The sequence below is a fragment of the Mobula birostris genome, chromosome 19, assembly GCF_030028105.1.
Source record: "Mobula birostris isolate sMobBir1 chromosome 19, sMobBir1.hap1, whole genome shotgun sequence".
NCBI lineage: Eukaryota > Metazoa > Chordata > Chondrichthyes > Myliobatiformes > Myliobatidae > Mobula > Mobula birostris.
In genome coordinates, this window is record NC_092388.1 from 40,135,599 (window position 1) to 40,155,955 (window position 20,357).

Sequence of the window (20,357 nt, forward strand, 5' to 3'; positions counted from 1 at the left end):
GAAATCAAATCAAATTTTCACTTGCTAAATATCAGAATTTATCAATCTTGTATGAATTTTCACATACTTTAAATAATGAAGGGAATGCCCTCCTCTATTTGGACAAGTGGAACAGAGGGAAGACCAACCTAATCACTGAAACACTGAAAGACACACATAATAGCAATAAAGAAAGTTAATAATTTAACTTCAGCTGTGAACACTATCCCCCATCAGATTAGCTTGACATTTACAAACCTAATTCAGGCCTGGAAATCAGAACTGTAACACACACAAAATGCTGGAGGAATTCGGCAGGTCAGAGAGCATCATGGAAATGAATAAACAATCGAAGTTTCGGGCTGAGATGTCCTTCCTATGTAAATTTCCTCTTGTTCTCAAATCTTTATGTAATTCAGGACAATACAACAGTTACCTTCCTAATTGCCTCCTGCACCTTTGGAGCAGCATTGAACTAAAGCAGTTAGTATAATGCTTTATAGCACCAGCTGTAAGATCAGGGTTCAATTCCCACCACTGCCTGTAAAGAGATTCTACATTCTTCCTGTGACCACATGGGTTCCTCCAGGTGCTTCATTTTCCTCCCATGAGTTAGGATAAATAAATTGTTGGCAAGCTATGTTAGCCTCGGAAGATGTCGACGTTGCAAACTGCCATCAGCGCATTCCTGACACAAACGATGCATTTCACCATATGTTTTAATGTTTGTCCATCAAAACAAAGCTAATCTCTTATCTTTCAGTTACTTATGTACAAACACACCAAGGAGCTTTTGAAATTCAACTGTACCCAGACTCTCATCTTTTAAAAATGATCCCCAAAAGTAGAAAAATCCACAGTAGCCAGCAGAATTCAACCCTGGTTTTTTGCATCTTATGTTTGAGTTTACCCTACCACCATTCCTCCTCAAGACCACATATACTTGTTTATTTTTTTTAATGGACAAATTAAATAGTGGTGTCTAGTTTTGTCACTTTTTAATCTGGTAATTTTATTTTAGGACAGAATTAGGCTGAAGTTCTTTCTCAGCTGAATTATCCGGGCGATTCCACATTACACAGTTGCGATGTATTTCAAAAAATCCTTGCAAAACTTTAATTTTTATATCATGCAGCAGGACAAGATAAAGTTTAAAAAAGATACAGATCTAGTGAGCTTTGTAAGCCTGCTGCTAACTAGAAAAGTATAACTACCAACAAACTGTCTAATGTTTTTAGGAGGCTACATTGCAGTGAAGGCAAGTGAAATGAATTCACACAGATAGAAGTATCACTGGGAAAATGTCATAATTTCCTGTTGTATGATTGCAGATACATAATTCAATTCACTATAGTTAACACCTGCAGATTCTAAATCCAATCATCACATAGTTGCATTCTCCTGTGGTTTACATGGTGATAGACATTTTGCATAAAGTAACTATGGCATTACTCAAATCAGATGCCTCTTCACTGACGTTGGGTTTTGTGCAGTTCTGCAAAATACAGTGGATTAGGGCACATTGGGTTCAATACATTTTGACCTAATTAAGTGGCTGACCCTATTAGCCAAAGTTTCATGGAAGGATTTAAAAGGTATAAAAAAGTCAAACCAAATAACAAATTATGTATTTAAAAGAAAAATATTAACAAATTAGAACACTACCAATACTACTACAGTACTATAAAACTGTGTATTAGTTCCTAATACTTTTGATGGAGGAATTTATCCACGTTACGTTCTTTTGGCTATAGATGAACAAAATCAGCAAGGACATCTAGTGCAGATAATGGACTGCCTTCATAAAATTCTGTTGATGATTGTATCCTCTAAATTTTCATTTTCATTGTAACATTCAAGATGATTATTGGTACCTTCAAATTCTTCGTAGTTCCTAATTTGTTGAGGTACTGTAATCATTTCATTTCACTCCTGGCTGTTCCAGGCATCGCCAAGCTGAAAGCTTGAAAACGCAGTTTTGAAATGTCTTACTGCTTACTTCTCACCAATTATCAGTGACAAAAATTGCTGTTTTTTGACATGCAGCTGACACTATTTAAAAACTGTTTGCTTGAAGCATAGAGTAGTGTCTAATGGCCCTGCAAGTGCACACAAATGACACTAGTTAGAAACTTCAGCAACAGCCTTCTGTTCCAATTAAGCAGCATAATGGCTCAAATAAACAAAGGGGATCCCAGCTATCTTCTCGATTAGCTTTTCTTCTTTAAGCAGCAGCCCCGATTAACCAATGGCCGAATTAACCCAAATCCACTGTATATCTAAGTGAGAAAATCAGTAGTTAGGAGGATATAGCTGCTCTGACACTGGAGTAGTTGCATTAATTTTACATGATTAAAAGGTTTCCTTCCTTTATTCAAAAGATTTAATTGTTAACGACGGAAAACTAACCAAGAAAATCAGTTTGCTTTGGGCTTCAAAATATAATGTGGAAAACGGTCTTACTTTGTGATTACAATTAAATAGATGTTGACTGAGTTTGTAAATAATGTTTTCTGGAAATTTACAGAATGAATTCCAGAATAGATTTTAAAATAGCCAAAATTTGCACTTACAGAGCACTTTCCATATCAAAGGAAGTCCAAAAATTCTTTCTAGCTACTAAAGCATTTTGGACGTGTAGTCCATGACAGAGATTAACAAATTCTTGTAAGCATCAATGCAATAGTGAACTATAACATGTTAGTGATGACAATTTTATGATTTCTTTAAACCTTGTAGCTTTTAATATCCAAAAGCCTATCACTTGTGAAGATTTGTCTACAGATTTTAGAACTGGCTTACTTATGTTGTTTTTATTGAAGAAATAATTTATTCATTATGTTGAATTCTAAAGAAGCAAAGGGTGCGAAGCGCAAAAGAACTGGTAGTGCATTTAAAGCGGAATGGCTTAATGAAACAGAACATGGAATAATTGAGTACCAAAAGCCTTGGGGTACATAAAACTCAAAGATGGACAATCTTTTGACAGAAGAAATTTAGTCTTATTGTTGTCCCAAATGGCTGAGCTCTTATTCTAAATTTCAGAATCAGAACCAGGTTTAATATCATTGGCATATGCAATGAACCAATATTCCCTCTAATTTGTAATGACCAGCGTCTGCAAAAATCTTATGCTGTGCAATTTTTTTGCCCAGTGACAACAACATGTGCGCATTGAATTTTATATATAGATGTATTCAATATACCAACTAGCAATACATGGTCAATAAGAATTTTGTTCTCCTCTGGGTTTGATTGTTTTCACTTTTGTTCATCTGCCCTCACAGAAAACATATGAAGCAGGCCTATAGCGGGTAATGAAGGATTTTCTGGCTGGAGCTTTAGCACACCATCCATATGTGATTTACTTGCTAAATAATATGTTAAAAAGTCACGTTTTCAATTATCACTCTGCTTCATCCCGCTTGCAAATTCTCCAGCAACTGTCAACATTGTGACAATACACACAGGTAACACCAGTTTCTGTAGTGTACATAAATATTTCTTGTAGCTGCACGTTCCTGACCTCATAAGCTTTTGATGTAGCAGTTTCTACTCTTTCATTAAGCCATTCTGCTTTAAATGAACTAGCAGTTCTTTTGCACACTATGCCCTCTGCTTCTATGGAATTTGACATACTGAATCAATAATTTCTTTGATAAAAACAGTTTAAATAAGAGTCCTAAACTCTGCAGGCAAATCATCGCTAACTCCATGTTGTCAACACTCTATGCGTCAGAAACCAGAAAAGGAAATGAGATTGTGTATGATCATGAAATATACTTAACATGCCAATGAGGCAGAGTCAGATAATCGTTTGCGCACAGTTTAAATCCCTTTGTGTGCTAGCAGCAAAAGATGTATGCGCGTGCACCTTAAAGGGAACATTGGCCATGAAATTTGTTGCTTTGTGGTAGTTGTGCGTTGCAATACATACAAATAAATTCTGTAAATTACAATAAGTATACTGTACAAAAAAAAGAAAATTAAATGATATAAGCAGTGCAAAAAGAGAAAAAAAATTACTGAGGTTGTGTCCATGGGTTCATTGTCTGTTCAGAAATCTGATAGCAGAAGGGAAGAAGCTATTCCTGAAATGTTGAGTGTGTGTTTTCAGACTTCTGTACCTTCTCCTTGACGGTACCAATGAGAAGAGGGTATGTCCTGGGTGATGGGTATTCTTGATAACAGATGCCACCTTTTTGAGGCATTGCCTTTTAAAGGTGTCCTGAATGCTGGGAAGACTAGTGCCCATGATGGAACTGGCAGAGTTTACAATTTTCTGCAGTTTTTTCCAATCCTGTGTAGTGGCCCCTCCGTGTCAGCTGATGATGCAACCAGTTAGAATGTTCACCATGGTACATCTGTAGAAATTTGTGAGTGACTTTGGTGACATACCAATTCTCCTCAAACTCCTAATGAAATATAGCTGCTGTCGAGACTTCTTTGTAATTGCATTCCAGGTCGCAGGATAAAATCTTCAGATGTTGACACTCAAGAACTTGAAATTGCTCACCCTTTCCACTTTGATCCCTCGATGAGGGCTGGTGTGTGTTTCCTTGACTTTCCCTTCCAGAAGTCCACAACCAACTCCTTAGTCTTACTGAAGTTGAGAGCAAGGATGCTGCTGTGACACCAGTCCATCAACTAATCTATCTTGCTTCTGTATGCCTCCTCATCACCATCTAAAATTCTGCCTACAATAGAGCTTGCAATGTAGCTCACCCTCAACTGTAAACTCTTCGTCTGGTGGGAACATCTCATTGTAGCTTTTCAGGCCTCTTGAGAGTATTATTCAACCTAAGTAAATAACCACACATTCTACGCTCAAGGAAATAGTGATTTGGTCTATGCAATCTCTCCACATGGGATAACATCCCCATCCATGAATTAGCTAACTGAACTTTTTGATCTTCACTTCCAAAGCATGTTTTTCTTTGAGTATGAAGAACAGACCTCTAAGTGTAGTTGCTACCGGGTCTTTTATAATTGCCCTTAGGCTTGCATGCCTCTGGCATTCAAATCTCCTCCTGGATGGTTAGGTTTCACCAAGCATTTCCAAAGTAATCCTATGTGACTTGTAAACTAACTTTGTCATACATGACACCACATGTAATTCTGTGTTTAGAGAACTTTTGTATCTTTTGTTCTTCATTTTAAATTTATGCCCCTTCGAAGTTCAGAAAGTTCAAAGTACAAAGTACATCACCACATACAACTCTGAGATTCATTTTCTTGTGGGAATACTCAATAAATCCATAATAGAATAATAACTGTAACAGAATCAATGAAAGACTGTACCAACTTGGGCATTCAAGCAGTATGAAAAAGACAACAAACTTTGCAAATACAATAAGAAAGAAATGTTAATAATAAATAAATAAGGAATAAATAGAGAACCTGAGATGAAGTGTCCTTGAAAGCGAGTCAGTCCGTAGGTTGTAGGAACATTTCAGTGAGGGAAGCTGAGTGAACTTATTCCCTCTGGTTCTAGAGCCTGATGGTTGAAGCACAATAACAGTTGGTGGTGTGAATCCTGAGGCTCCTGTGCCTTCCTGGTGGCGGCAGTGAGATGGGAACATGACCTGACAAGTAGGGGACTCTGATTGATGGATGCTGCTTTCTTGCTTCAGTGCTTTGTGTAGATGTGCCCAATGGTGGGGAGGGCTTTACCCACGATGGACTGGGCTATATCTACTACTTTTCGGAGGATTTGCCATTCAAGGGCATTGGTGTTTCCATACCGGGATGTGATGCAGCCAGTCCATATACTCCTCTTTGAATCATCCAATACTGGGAATGGCTCCCTTCTATTTATTTGTCCTGAAGCTGCACACATTCATCAGGTCTCCTTCAGCCCACGTTGCTTTGAGGAGATCTCAGAGTTGGTGAGCTAATATACTTATTTTTGGTTTCAACTTATTTTCACTTATGTTTATCAAACTGCAGCAAGTTATTACTCCTAAATATATCAAGTAGTTTCTAAGCATTTTAAAAAATACTTGTTTTTGCTCTATTCCATTGTGACAGATTTTTATTTGTTAATATGCAAATCAGTTCAATTGGAAACATAAGCAAGAGAATTTCAGAAGCAAAGCATACCAAACATTCACAGAAGTATATAGTGTGCTTAGCACTAGTAACTGGATATGTATTTCAAGGTAAGACACGTCAACTGATAAAATAATCTCTCTAATATGCAACAGTGGTTAAAATAATCTCTCTAATATGAACAGACTATGTGACACCTGCCAAACCATCATGTGATTGTTTATCAGTCTTTGCGTGTACTTTTTCATTGATTCTATTGTACTATATTTAGTTGTTATATTGTGAATGTCCATAAGAAAATGAATCTCAAGATAGTACTGTACTGTATATGGTGACATATATATACTTTGAAAATAAATTTACTTTGAACGTAATGAGTCATTATCCAATCCACAAACATGAAAGAAACATCCGAGTGATACAATTGGCTGACCCCGATCCAATTATCAGGTTCATTTATTGAAATGTTTCATTTGAGTTGTTGTTCTTCAAGTACACAAGCTGCACAAAATCAGAATACTAACATTAAGCAACGTGGTCATCACATCAATGTCACTCTGCCTCCACATTCACAGTCAACCAACTTGACATTAATGCCTTGTTTCAGAACTCCTTTCCCCATTTTCATCCAGGGAAGGTTGAGAAGGTAGTACGGACTGAGTAATACACATAGATGTTAAAGGAACTCAGGTCAGGTCCTGATGAAGGGTCTTGGCCCGAAACATCAACTGTTTATTCCTCCCCATAGATGTTGCCTGACCTGCTCAGTTCCTGTAACATTGTGTGCGTGTTGCTCTGGATTTCTAGCAACTGAAGAATCTCCTGTGTTTACTACGGACTGATCTTTGCCATTCAGAGGGATTGCTGGACTGTCAGAGGCGCTGCCTTTTAAATAAAAATCTCATCTGCTCTTCCAGGCAGAAGTAAAAGATTCTGTGGCACTGGTAATGCTGTCTCACTGCCCCAAGGACCCATGTTCCATCCTGACCCTTATTGTTGCCTGTGTGAAGTTAGCTCTTTCTCCTGGTGACTGTGTGGGTTCTCTCCAGGGGTTCAAGTTCTCTCCCACATCCCAGAGCCATACTATCAGGCCTATTGCAAATTACCCCTAGTGCAGGGAAAGATTCAAAGGAGAATTTGATGGGCATTCAGGATAAAATTACCGGGAAATAAGAAGAGGAATGGGACCAATGGGATTGCTCTGCCATGTGCTGGGACAACCCATTAGGTTGAATGACATCCTTGGGTTTCTTAATAAGTAAGTGGAAAGCAGGCAAGTTCACTATAATATTCTAGTTAATATTTATCTTTAAACCCTCATCATCTTTGGTCATTATGATAGCCTGTGGGACATTATTAGGTACAGATCGACTGCAGCCTAACTTAAGAATGCTTTATTGGCTGTAAAATATTTTGCAACATTTTGAAGTTGTGAATAGTTCTAAATAAATGTGTGTGTTCCTTTCTCCTTTACAGAATATTTTGTTATGATCCTCAAATCATCAATATAACCAAGAAGAAAAAGTTCAGATATGATTCAGAAGCATATTATTATTCATATCCAGAACAGAGAAAACATCTACATCTGTTATTCTCATCCCACAGTAACCCTATCTACTCGCTTTCATTCTATACAGCCAAGTGTAATTTATTGAATATCCTCTGAAAACCCTCACATAAAAATGTCCACGGCGTTCCTGGATTCCACACACCTGAGGTTTCCTCAAAAACCTGAATAAATTAGTCGACGCATCTTTTCGCGGTTAAAAATCTGCCTTCAGTTTCATTAGCTGACATGGTTTATGTGTTATGTAGTTTATTTGCCATAGATTAAGAATTTTAAAAGCTACTCAATGAGGCAAGTCTATTGACTTCCAGTTTATTGGCTTGGCTCTTTTTGCTTAAGCAGATTTCAACATATACCAACATGCAAATAATCAAATTTTTCCAGCAAATCCTCCAGTTGCTCCTCTCAAACTCTGGAACACATCACAAGCGCCCACAGATGTTTCTATTTTTAGTCCTTATTCTCTATATACAACCTCTGTTCATACTTGTAATATGCTGTAATCCCACTCCACTTTTAGGATCATAGAATCACAGAAATGAACTCTCTGACCTGCCATATTTATGCCACACTTTATGTCTGCTATGCTAGTCCATTTGCCTGCATTTGTTCGGAATCCCTCTGTGCCTTGCCTATTCAGGTACCTTCTAAATGCTCTTTAAACATAGAGATAGTATCTGATTCCACCAGCATTGCCAGCATATGCCAGATAAGGCAAGGACCACTACAACTCAGCAATTCATATGCTTGGTAATGGCCTTGAGTTCTTGAATTCAGACACTTTTTATCTCAGGAGGCTGAAGGCTGTGCTGGTGCACTGGACAGCTTCGCTCATATCTGTCCATGATATGCGAAATGGTCCAGGTTGACCAGAGTCTCACCATGGATCACGATTGCCATGGGACAGAACTGTGTGGCAATGCAGAATGAAGACGCGCCTGTCAGATGTTCAGTGCAAGATCAATCCTTGATAACGAAATCAATGATGGTTAGGAGTTCCATATTTGAGTTTATGGCAAGTATTGGCTGCATACTCAGTAACTCATTCTCCACTTCAGCAGAAAACTGATCGGAAGTGAAATGAGGTATTGGAGCAGAGAGGGTTGGTAGGGTAACACTAGATTCATTAGCCTGGCTTATGGGATGGTGGGTTGACCATATGAGGAGAGATTAGAGGGTTTAGCCTGCTCATTCTATAGAGCAGGGGTTCCCAACCTTTTTTTTAATGCCTTGGACCAATACCATTAAGCAAGGATCCCAGGTTGGGAACTCTTGCTCTAGAGTTTAGGAGAAAGTCTGATCCCATTGATATGTACCAAATCCTTATAAGATTTCATGGAAGGAAGATACTTCTTCTAGCTCAGCAACAAGTGATCATTTGATTTCTCTGAAAGATTACAAAGGCTCAGCACTGAGTTCATTCAAAAAGGAGAAGGAGGGATATGGGGATACTGCAAGAAAACGATGTTTTAGAAAGGTCACCCATAAATTGGTTGAATGGTGGGAATGGGTAGGACAGCCAAATATCTTCACCCTCTCTCTGCTTCTTAAGTTCCCCGCTCGCTACTTTTTAGTATATTGGCATTGAATAACTTGTAATCCTATTTTAACTTTGTTGGCCATCATCTATTAACAGACAAAACAATGTAGGTTCTGCCTTGCAAAAAGGTAAGGTTTTGCCAGCAGTATAGCATCTAGATAAAGAAATATAATTAATTTGCCAAGAAAAGTTCTGGTTTGGATCATGTTTTCTATAATTGAAGACACTAAGATCCAATTGGCTTAAGTTCACTGCTGTGGACAAATTAATTATTTCTTGTGATAAACCATGCATAAAGTTCAGGAACCTGAAAAAAGCAAGCTTTTTGGTGCAACTCAGGTACTAAGCTGGTGGGATTGCAATGGCAGGGCTGATTTGGCTCAGGACCATGATGTTAACGCCCCATACCTTATCCATCCTAAATCTTACTTCTACAGTGCAAACTTAGAGCACAACTAGTGCTGATCCCAACTGTTAACAAGCTGTATGACTGGACCTCTCCATGGATTGTCACCTTGTCGCGGTGGAGAAGCCTGTGTGGTCCTGAGATCCCGAGAGCGATGCCGTCTGGAGCTATGCTCCTGGTGGGGTCACCCATGGCGGTAAGGTCGAGGGTGAGGTCCCTGACAAAGAACAATCCAACCAAGACCTCAATGGTGGAAGAGGCAGACGAAATTACTTCGAACTCAATGGCTATGAAGGCGGATGAAGGCTGCAACAAATCCATCAGCACCATTTGTTGTGGTTTTCATGCCATTGGAATCAGTTGGTTGATTTGTGATTTATCGTGCGCTTCTTGGAGTTCAACACCAAGTACATGTTAAACAAATACACGCACAGGCATCTTCACTCTGTGGGCCACTTCAAGTGTTTCAGCGATCGGCGGAGGGCGACGGGAGCAAGCAATGTGATGGCTGGAAGCTTCTAGTCAAGAACCGGCCCGAAAGCGGTGAATACTTGATTCAGTCGCTCAGCTTTTGGACAGAAGCAGGAAAATTCTTTGGCAGCAGTATTCACATCTGAGCAGCCCTATTTAGGATCCACTCTGCTCACACTGAACTGGGAAGTGGCTAGAAAAGGCGCCCTAAAAATAGTCTGCTTCACCCCATCCTGTCTGGAAAGCCATGTCCAGAGGGATCACCATCATGCGGTCGAAAAACATTGAGAAGTGAAACTATGAAATTTGGAACCTGGAATAGACGAACTCTGATGGATAACCCAAACTCAGACCGACCAGAGAGGAGAACTGCCTTTGTTGCCCGGGAACTCCAAAAATTCAACTTTGACATTGTTGCTCTGAGTAAGACCTGCAGAGCTGGAGAAGGGCAACTAAAGGAAGAGCAAGGTGAATACACCTTTTTCTGGAAAGGACTTGATCCTGAACAACCGAGGATCCATGGAGTAGGTTTTGCTATCCGAAACAGCCTACTTCAGAAGTTGACAGGGCAACCACTGGGAATCAATGAACGTCTCATGACTCTGCGAATCCAGCTTGTCAAGAACCAACACACCACCATCATCAGTGCCTATGCTCCAACTCTGGACGCTGAAGATGAAGTAAAGATGAACTTCTACGCCCAATTTGACCATGTCCTTTCCTCCATTCCCAACAATGACAAGATCATTCTCTTGGGAGACTTCAGTGCCAGAGTTGGGAAAGATCATAGGCTCTGGACTGGAATAATAAGCAAGGAAGGAGTTGGCAAGGTCACCGCCAATCGAACACTCCTCCTCACCAAATGTGCTAAACATAACCTGGTGATTACAAACACCCTATTTCTCCAGAAAAACAGGCACAAAGTCTCCTGCCAGCATCCACGCTTCAAACACTGGCACCTCATCGACTACATCATCATACAATCTCGGGACCAACAAGATGTACTGATAACAAGAGCTGTTACTGGTGCTGACGAGTGCTGGACAGGCCATCGACTCATCTCGTCCACCATGAGAATGAAGATTCAGCCCAAAAGGAAACACTAAGATCAGAACACAATTAAGAAATTTAATGTTGACATCCTTCAAGACATCAGCCATGTACAGAAGTTCCAACAAAATCTTCAAGAACAACTGCCTCAACAAATCCCACTATCTGTAGAAGAACACTGGAATCAATTGAAGAATGCTATCATCACATCCTGCAAAGAAACAATTGGGTTCAAGACGAAAAAACATCAGGATTGGTTTGATGATAACGACAAACTACTCCAACAGCTCATTGACGAAAAGAGAAAAGCTTTCATTACCTTACAAAATGACCAACAATTGTCTACCAAAAGAAAACACTATCAGGAATGCAAGGCTGCAGTTCCGGAAGAGCACCGGAAACCTGAAAAACCAATGGTGGAGGAAGAAAGCTCAGGAAATCCAATAACTAGCAGACGCCAATGACACTTGAGGCTTTTTCAATGCAACTAAAGCTATTTTTGGCCCATCCACACACGGTCAAGCCCCTCTCAAAAGCAAAGATGATTCAACCATCCTGAAGAGCAATGCTGACATCAATTCTAGATGGAGGGAGCACTTTGAAGATCTTCTAAATCAAACTGTCTCATTTGACGGGAATGTGATTAACAACATTCCAAAACAGCCCGTTGATGAGACCCTAAGCAAAATACCAACACTTGAAGAAGTCAAGGAAGCCATCAAAACCTTGAAAAACAACAAGGCCGCTGGACTCGAAGGAATACCAGCCGAGGTCTACAAAATTGGAGGTAACCCGCTTCATTATCAACTGCATCAACCTCTCATCAAGATCTGGATAAATGAAGACGTACCAGCAGACTTTAAAGACTCAGCAATCATTGCCATTTACAAAAGGAAAGGCGATCGATCCGAATGCGGAAATTATCATGGAATTTCCCTGTTAGCAACAGCAGGAAAGATCCTCACCCACATCATGAAAAACCAGCTCAAGCCTTTAGCTGAGAGGATCCTTCCGGAGACACAAGCCGGTTTTAGACCATCACGTGGAGCAATCGACATGATCTTCACAATGCGACAACTACAAGAAAAATGTTGTGAACAACTTCAACCTTTGTACATGGCATTCGTTGACCTTACCAAAGCCTTTGACTCGGTATCAAGGGAACTCCAATGGGATGTCCTATCCACCTATGGATGCCCTGAAAGGTACATTCGAATCCTGAGACTCCTCCACGTTGGCATGCTTGCCACAGTCATGGTCAGCAACAGTAACTGTGAATCTTTTCAAGTTAGATCAGGAGTAAAACAGGGATGTGTGATTGCCCCAACTTTGTTCACCATCTTCATTGCGACAATCATCCACATTATCAAGGACGACCTACCCCCAGGAATTGAAATTGTCTACAGAACAGATGGCAGACTTTTCAATCTTGCCCGTCTCAAATCCAAAACAAGGACATCCACGAGTTCCCTCATCGAGTTCCAATACGCAGATGACAACAGTGTTGCAGCTCTTTCAGAAAACCACCTACAACAGATTCTGACTGCCTTCAACCGTGCACACACAAAACTTGGACTTACCATCAATTCCAAGAAGACTCAGATCATCTATCAACTGTCACCAACTGAGACAAATCCGAAAGAATCATCAATCCAACTTGGCCCAACAACCCTGGAAAACATGGACCAATTTCCGTATCTTGGAAGTCACCTCTCCTCCAATGTTGACCTTAATGACGAGATCCAACATCATCTTAAATGTGCTGGAACAGCTTTTGGACGTCTCCAAACAAGAGTCTTTCATGATCGTGACATCCAAACAGACACCAAAATATTAGTGCACAAAGCAGTGGTAATCCCAACGCTCCTATATGCATCAGAAACCTGGACAACATACCGACGACATCTGAAGGCACCTGAAAAGTTCCATCAACGCTGTCTTCGAAACATCTTAAATATCAGCTGGGAAGATAGAAGAACCAACGTCAGTATGCTAAATGAAGCAAAAACAACAAGCATTGAAGCCTACATCATCAAGAACCAACTAAGATGGAGCGGTCATGTTGTTCAGATGAAAGATGAATGTCTGCCAAAACAAATCTTCTACTCCCAGTTTAAAGAAGGCAAACATAAAAGAGACGGACAACAGAAGAGATTCAAAGACGTCTTAAAAACCAACATGAAGAAATGTAACATCGACATCAACAATTGGGAAACCAATGCCAAGGACAGGAAACTCTGGTAAGCCATCATCCGAGAAGGAACAGCAACTTTCGAAGCCAACAGATATGCAGAATTAGAAGAAAAGAGAAGAAAATGGAAAGAGAGGCAGCAACAACCAAAGCCCGATCTACCATCTGGAACTACCTGTCCTGAAGGCGGAAGAACTTTCAAGGCCAAGATTGGACTCATAAGCCACTTGAGAGCCCATAAGTAGATCAACAGAATGAAGACCATCATCCTCGACCTCGAGGGATAGCACGACGATGATGGCTGAAATCCCTCTTGAGAATGGAGTGGCAGATCCTTTCTTGAATTAATGTTCTTTGTGTGATGGAAAAGTATTAGGTATGATGTCCCAGCATTTTGAGTAAGTGAAACTTAACTATATATGCTCAAATGACATTGGTGGATGATGTGAAAAGTATTTCTGGCTTGGGGTTTATGATGAAAAGTTTTTAAAGCAAATTAAAAGTTTATTTTAAATTTGGTGAAAATCTCAGGTCTGCTACATAGCAAAATTCCAAAAAATCACTCCCATTCGTTGATGAAATGAATGGAAATAATTGGGCTGAGATTTTCTTAATTCTTTTCAGATGCCCCTAACATTAAAAGAGAAGTTATTTGGCGACTCTTGCCAGTTCCCATTTATATTTATTTGTGTCAGGGATACTTGGCGATAATAATGCCATGAAGCTGTGGGAAAAGAAAAACTGCATTAAGTGCATGCTACCAAAGATGAAGCAACTCAATAAATCAAATTAAATTCTTGAGTTTCAAGTTATACAAAGACTAGCCTAAGAGCCTAACAACACAACATAAGTTTGCTGGTTATGCCCTTTTCTGTTCCATTCCATTAAACAGGAAGACGATGAACTTAGGTATTTACAGTGATAAATAAGCATGAAACAGAATTCTGACAATTTAAATTTGTGTTCTAAAAGAACAAAGATGATATGTTTCATCAACTGCAATATCAGTTCTGTGACGCTAGGATTAGTTTTTTTTTGCATTTTTAGAGCTATTGATCTTCCGAGGTTGCTTATGTTAAATATTGTCAGATTCAAAGAAAATATATCTTTTGCCATTTTCCAATTGCTTCTACCTTCTCCCTTTGCAATATCCCCTCCTCCCCTCCCCACCCACAAACTTTGATACTTTGGTCACGACTGGTTCCTTGGTGATTGGCCATTGTTACAGATTTCAGAGAAGACAGCTGAAGAGGGGGATAAGGTTGGGGTGGTCCCCTATGTCCTTCACCCCTCATACAGCAGCAACAAGAAACAGATGGTCTGGTCATTTTCATCATGATGATGATGGGTTGTGCTGTGAGCAGACTCCTGTTGTGTTAATGACAACAATTACATTCCAGAAATAATTTGCTCCCTGTAAAACTCCTTAAAATATCCTAAGGATGTAGATGGTGCTCTATATAAATGAAAATTCCTTCTTTCTTGCTCATTTTAATTTATGAATATTTTAATGTTTTTCAGATCTAATTTTACAGTTTTGCACCCATGAAGAATATTTCAAGATAAGGTCACAGATTCGCTTTAGAAATTTGAGGTCAAAGCCATAACACACAGTCACGTGAATCAGGCCATTCATCTTCCTGTGAATTCAACCCACTCACCAGCAGAAACACCAGCCCACCACTCACTGCTAGAAACTTGAAACTAGAGAAGTCCTTCCCCAGAGAGATTAGAATATGGAATTTGCCATCACGTAGAATAGGCAAGGCAGATAGCATTGCTTCATTTTTTTGCTGAACCTATCTAAGATACACGAGAGAGAAAAGAGTCGGATGTGCAGAGAGGATGAGGTGAGGTAGCACAGAAGACTCAAAGAGAGCATAAAAATAGGAAAGGAGCACACGAGGTTAACAACCTATTCTGTGCTATAATAGTTCTCAATACCTGCTTGTTGGGCCCATGCACAGGGCAAGTGCTGGAAGTTTTTAGGTGCTGTAACAAAGCTAAAGTAACCTGGGGGTTAAATAACTTCACAGGAATCCTATCACCAATATCTGTCATCTTGATTTCATAGCATCCTGGAAGAGACAAGTCAAATTCAAAGTAAGCTTATTATCAAAGTACATATACATCACCATATACAACCCTGAGGTTCATTTGCTTGCAGGCATTTACATGAAAATAAATACTGTGCAATAGAACTCATGAAAAACTATACATAGACAAAGATCGATAAACAACCAACGTGCAAAAGATATGTTGCTCATATCCAGTCAGTTTTGTTTGCTTTTGCTACAAAGCGAGCTTTTTTATGATGCAGCCACAGGAATTTCCATCCTAAATGATTTCAGTGTGTGAGCCCAAGGACCCCTTATCCCTGATTAGTGCAATCACAGCTGTTTGATGAGGGAAATGGCAGAGCCACGCTTGGTTACTACAAACAGATCCCCACCCTCACCCAGCCAGGGTCTAGTGAACAGATACTTAGCTCACAGTATGGGTCCAGTGAATGGATCCTAACCACACTGAGCGTGGGGCCAGTGGACAGATGCTTCCCCCCCCATCCAGTATTGGTCCAGCAAACAGGTCCACCCCACCCAGTATTCTCCAGGTGTTCCTATCCCCACCCCACCCAGTGTGGGTCTAGTGAACAGGCCCCTGGCTCAGGCAGCGTTGGTTTGGTGAATCATCTCACCTATCTGATTCTGCCTTCAGTATAATTATGAGCCGGAGACCCATCATTTTGAGTTCCGTGTGCACAGGAGTTACTGTCCGTCAAATTCTCACTGCCAGGGTCAGTCACCTGAACTGAAAACCATCACTGTGCATGGCCACCTATACAAATATCATCGAAACTATCCCACTTTCTAATTCGACCATCAGATATAGGAGTAGGATTAGGCCATTTGGCCCATCATGTCTGTTCTGCCATTTTTTCATAGCTGATCATTTCCCTCAATGAGTTCTGGTTAATTGGGACAAATTAGGATCAGATAATTTTGGCCGATTGAAGCCGCTGCCTCAATTAGCCAAAGTCTCATGAAAGTAGTTAAAAAGGTATAAAAAAGACACTGCCAGTTAACTGAGTAAAAAGTTATGTAATTGAGTGAAATACAGAATAAATTAGGACTGTACCAATAACAATACAGTATTATAAAACGATATTAGTTCCCAATAGCTTTCGACAGAGGAATTGATCCAGTGTACGCAATGAACAAAATCAATGCACACACTTAATACACACGTATCATAGAATGCCTCCATACAATGCTATCAATGATTGCATCCTCCAAATCTCCATTTTCGTTGTCACATTCAACATTCAAGATCAAAATCTTCAAATTCTTTGGAGTTCCTAACTTGTTGAAACACTAAAATATAGTTTCATTTTCACTCCCGGTCGTTTCTGGCATCTTCTAGCCTGAATGCTTGAAACAGCAGTGAGCAAAACAGCTCAGAGTTATCTTATTGCTTATTTCTCATCAACTATCAGTGACAAAAATCACTGCTTTTTGAACACAACCACACACGAGTGATGCTATTTAAAAACTTTGCTTGAAGCAGGTTGTAGCATCTAATAACCACTCTAGTGCACACGGCTGACTCTAGTTGGAACCTGTTCGGCGACAGTCTCCTGCCCAATTAAGTGGAATAGTGTTCCAAATAAGCAAGGGGAATCCCGGCAATTCTCTTGATTAGTTTTTGTTCTTTGAGAGTTGTCTCAAATAAGCAGCTGCCCTGATTAAATGATTAACCGGTCCACTGTATGTATATTCATAGCCACCATATTCTCACGGTATTGTAACGTTTTATTTTAGGTTGATCTTCACTGCCACTCTTCTGTTCATTTTAAATGAAAATCTTGAATTTAAGCAATACTGTTGGTGGATCTTCATCAATGGTAGTTGGTTGTTTGGTGGTGTGAAAAAGTCAAATACTGAACTGTAAAATTTAACATTTAAGTATTGAAGACATAGCAGCCAATGGTGGCTTAAAGGAACTGGGTAAGAGTTAAGCAATGAATGACGAAACTTCAGATGAACTTAAACTTATACCAAAGTAGAAGCCAGTTCAGGAGACAAATGATTTTCACAAGTCCTGTACTGAAATTGATCCATAACAATTCTGTGCTAGCAGCTGGAAGAAAGCTAATATGAATATGGGTAAAACATGGGTCACTGGGAAACAAGATTCTTTCATATGATCAGAAGGACACTAAAAGAAAATGATGAGCTGATGGGAATTTTTCAGGAATGATTTCAAAAATCTACAAAGGTATCTAATATAGTAAAAGTACATAAATTTTACTTCAAATTTAAGAATCAGGAAATTAGCTCCGCAAGTGTGGTGAGAAAGATATTGGACTACATTCAAAAGATGGTAAGGGGGATGAAGGAAGTGAATCTAACGCCCAGATGGCCCTGATGAAGAGAGTTTGTGCCAAAGAAATGGTCCAGTTATGCTTTGGACACACCCCATTTGATGTGTGATAGCTATATGATTTTGTTTCTTTTCTTATGGATATGGATATGTGGGCAAGGCAATATTTATTATCCATCCATAATCCCTGTTGATATATTGTCATTTGGTGATTTTAGAAAGTATCTGATCGTTGTTCACATCCACTGTGGCTTGAATTAGAATTACAGATTTATAGAAAACTTGTTGCGTGTGCCATTCAAATTTGACTCTAATAGAAAAATAGTACAATCGAGGAAGTATGTCTAACCACAGCAAGATGTATCAATAAGATACCAAAATTTATATGGACTCACTTTGTGGAATCATCACAGTATGATGAAGATTGGAAACTTTCATGAATCCAGGATGCTTGGAAGAAAATTATATTGCTTATAAAACATTAACCATTAGCTCATGGGTGAATGGGATTACAAAGTATAGGACTGGATCTGGAGATCTCATTGCTCAGACTCTTATTACACCATAGAACTCAGTTGAGCAGCCGAATTGAATATACAGTATTTCAGCTCTGTGCTTCATCTCTATATTGTCCACAATTGACTCATCTAATAGAACGCAATTCATTTAGTTGAGGTTACTGGCTGTCGCCAAAAAGTTGAATGAGGTTAAGTAGTTTGTTTTATCTTTATTTATTTAAGTTAATATGAGTGTTTTAATAATTTACATGTTGAATACAATTTTAATATTAACATGAAGAAATTATATTAATACTTGATGTTTTTTAATGCTTTAATTGTTTTTCAAACATTGCCAGGTGCCCATTTGGAAACAGTGTCCTTCTCAGAGCAAATGTTGTTGGGAAAACATTTTGGACCGTGGTTGGGACCCTCCCCACTTGCAGCAGACCCACTGCTTGTGGCCCACTCTGCAGCAGTAAGGCCAGCAGGAGGCTGGGAGTTGTAAGGCTACAAAGGGTAAGCACATTCAGGGACATCCCATGTGAGAAGAATACAAGGTGTGTACCAAGATGACTACAAAACAGCCCTATCAATTCTATGTATAAGTTAGAAAGAATTCACTGAAAAACACTAATGAGAACTAAAAGGCTTGTCCTTCTCCTTACTTTTGAAGGCACTTTCAGGTCAATAAACACAACCTCATCTGGCTCTCTATCTTCTTTTAAAATATTAAAAACCTACCTCTTTGACTGAGCTTATAGCCACTATCGTAATACATTCTTAAGAAGATCAATGAAAAATGTTTATCTCTTTACCTTCCTGTGTAACAGTCTTGAGGCAGTTTACATCAAAGGTTATGCAAAAAAAGGGAATTCAATAGGCATTTTATCAGTAACTTTTCGTAGTGGCACATGTACCTTTGAGTAGGGGTCAAACCTGAAATTATAGGGTAAGGCAAGATACAACTGAGAAATTATTCAGCGTTTACAAAGGATACGAACTCCTCTGAAGCTGGAGCTGCTGGGGCACTATGTTACACTCCAGTGCAGTGGATTTCACAGTGAGGCCCAAAGAAACCAATCAGCAGGTAAAATAAGTGAATCACTCTGTCTGAATGAAATTCATTGCAAATCGCAGTGAAAAGCAAGGATAAAATTGCTGATGTACTAACTGCAAGCTTCTAATGCGGCTGAAAGGCAGGCAGGCTGAAAGAAATGAAAGCTTGCAAATGATACATGATTATTAAAAAGGGGAGGAGGGCTCACCTGAATAACAAAATCAGTCACTTTTATCATTATGAGACAAAATCTATCACAGAATCCATAATCAGAAAGAAAATTAATGGATAGCTGAACAATCAGAAGAGCCAAGTTACAGCACGTTCGACTAACTTGATTGCATTTTTTGACAAGATAATGGAAAGGATTAATGAGGATCAGCATGATTGCTGGTGCTTAATCGGACATTTAAAAGGCATTTAATGACAGCACGTCATATTTATGAACAAAACTAGATAATGGAATAAATACATGCTGGCAACATGGATACAAAATTCAATAAGTGATAAAAACGGTGCTCTGGAGAATGGCTGCAAATTGCATTGGTATTTTATTACATATGTAATTACAAATTACATACGTGATGGCGCTCCCTTTGCTCATTACTGAAAGCACAGTGGTTTTGACAGAAATGAATGACAGTGTGAGTATCCAAGGCAGGATTAAAGAAGTAAAGGCTTTTTTAGTAACATGTATTGAAAATTGGTTATCGCATCAACGCCAGAATGTTGGAATAAATGGGTCTTTTTCAGATTGGAATGATATCACATAGAAACATAGAAAACCTACAGCACAATATGGGCCCTTCGGCCCACAAAGCTGTGCCGAACATGTCCCTGCCTTAGAAATTACTAGGCTTACCCATAGCCCTCTATTTTTCTAAGCTCCCTGTACCTATCCAAAAGTCTCTTAAAAGACCCTATCGTATCCACCTCCACCACCTTTGCCGGCAGCCCATTCCACGCACTCACCCTCTGAGTAAAAAACTTACCCAGGACATCTCCTCTGTATCTACTCCCCAGCACCTTAAACCTGTGTCCTCTTGTGGCAACCAGTTCAGCCCTGGGAAAAAGCCTCTGACTATCCACACAATCAATGCCTCTCATCATCTTATACATCTCTATCAGGTCACCTCTCATCCTCCGTCTCTCCAAGGAGAAAAGG

The 20,357-nt window shown here is 39.5% G+C and overlaps 1 protein-coding gene across 1 annotated transcript in view; it reads right to left on the minus strand.

Annotated features, from left to right (window-relative positions):
* Positions 1–20,357, minus strand: part of LOC140212298 (aryl hydrocarbon receptor-like) — a 191,450-nt gene that overhangs the window by 78,108 nt on the left and 92,985 nt on the right. The window lies entirely within an intron of this gene.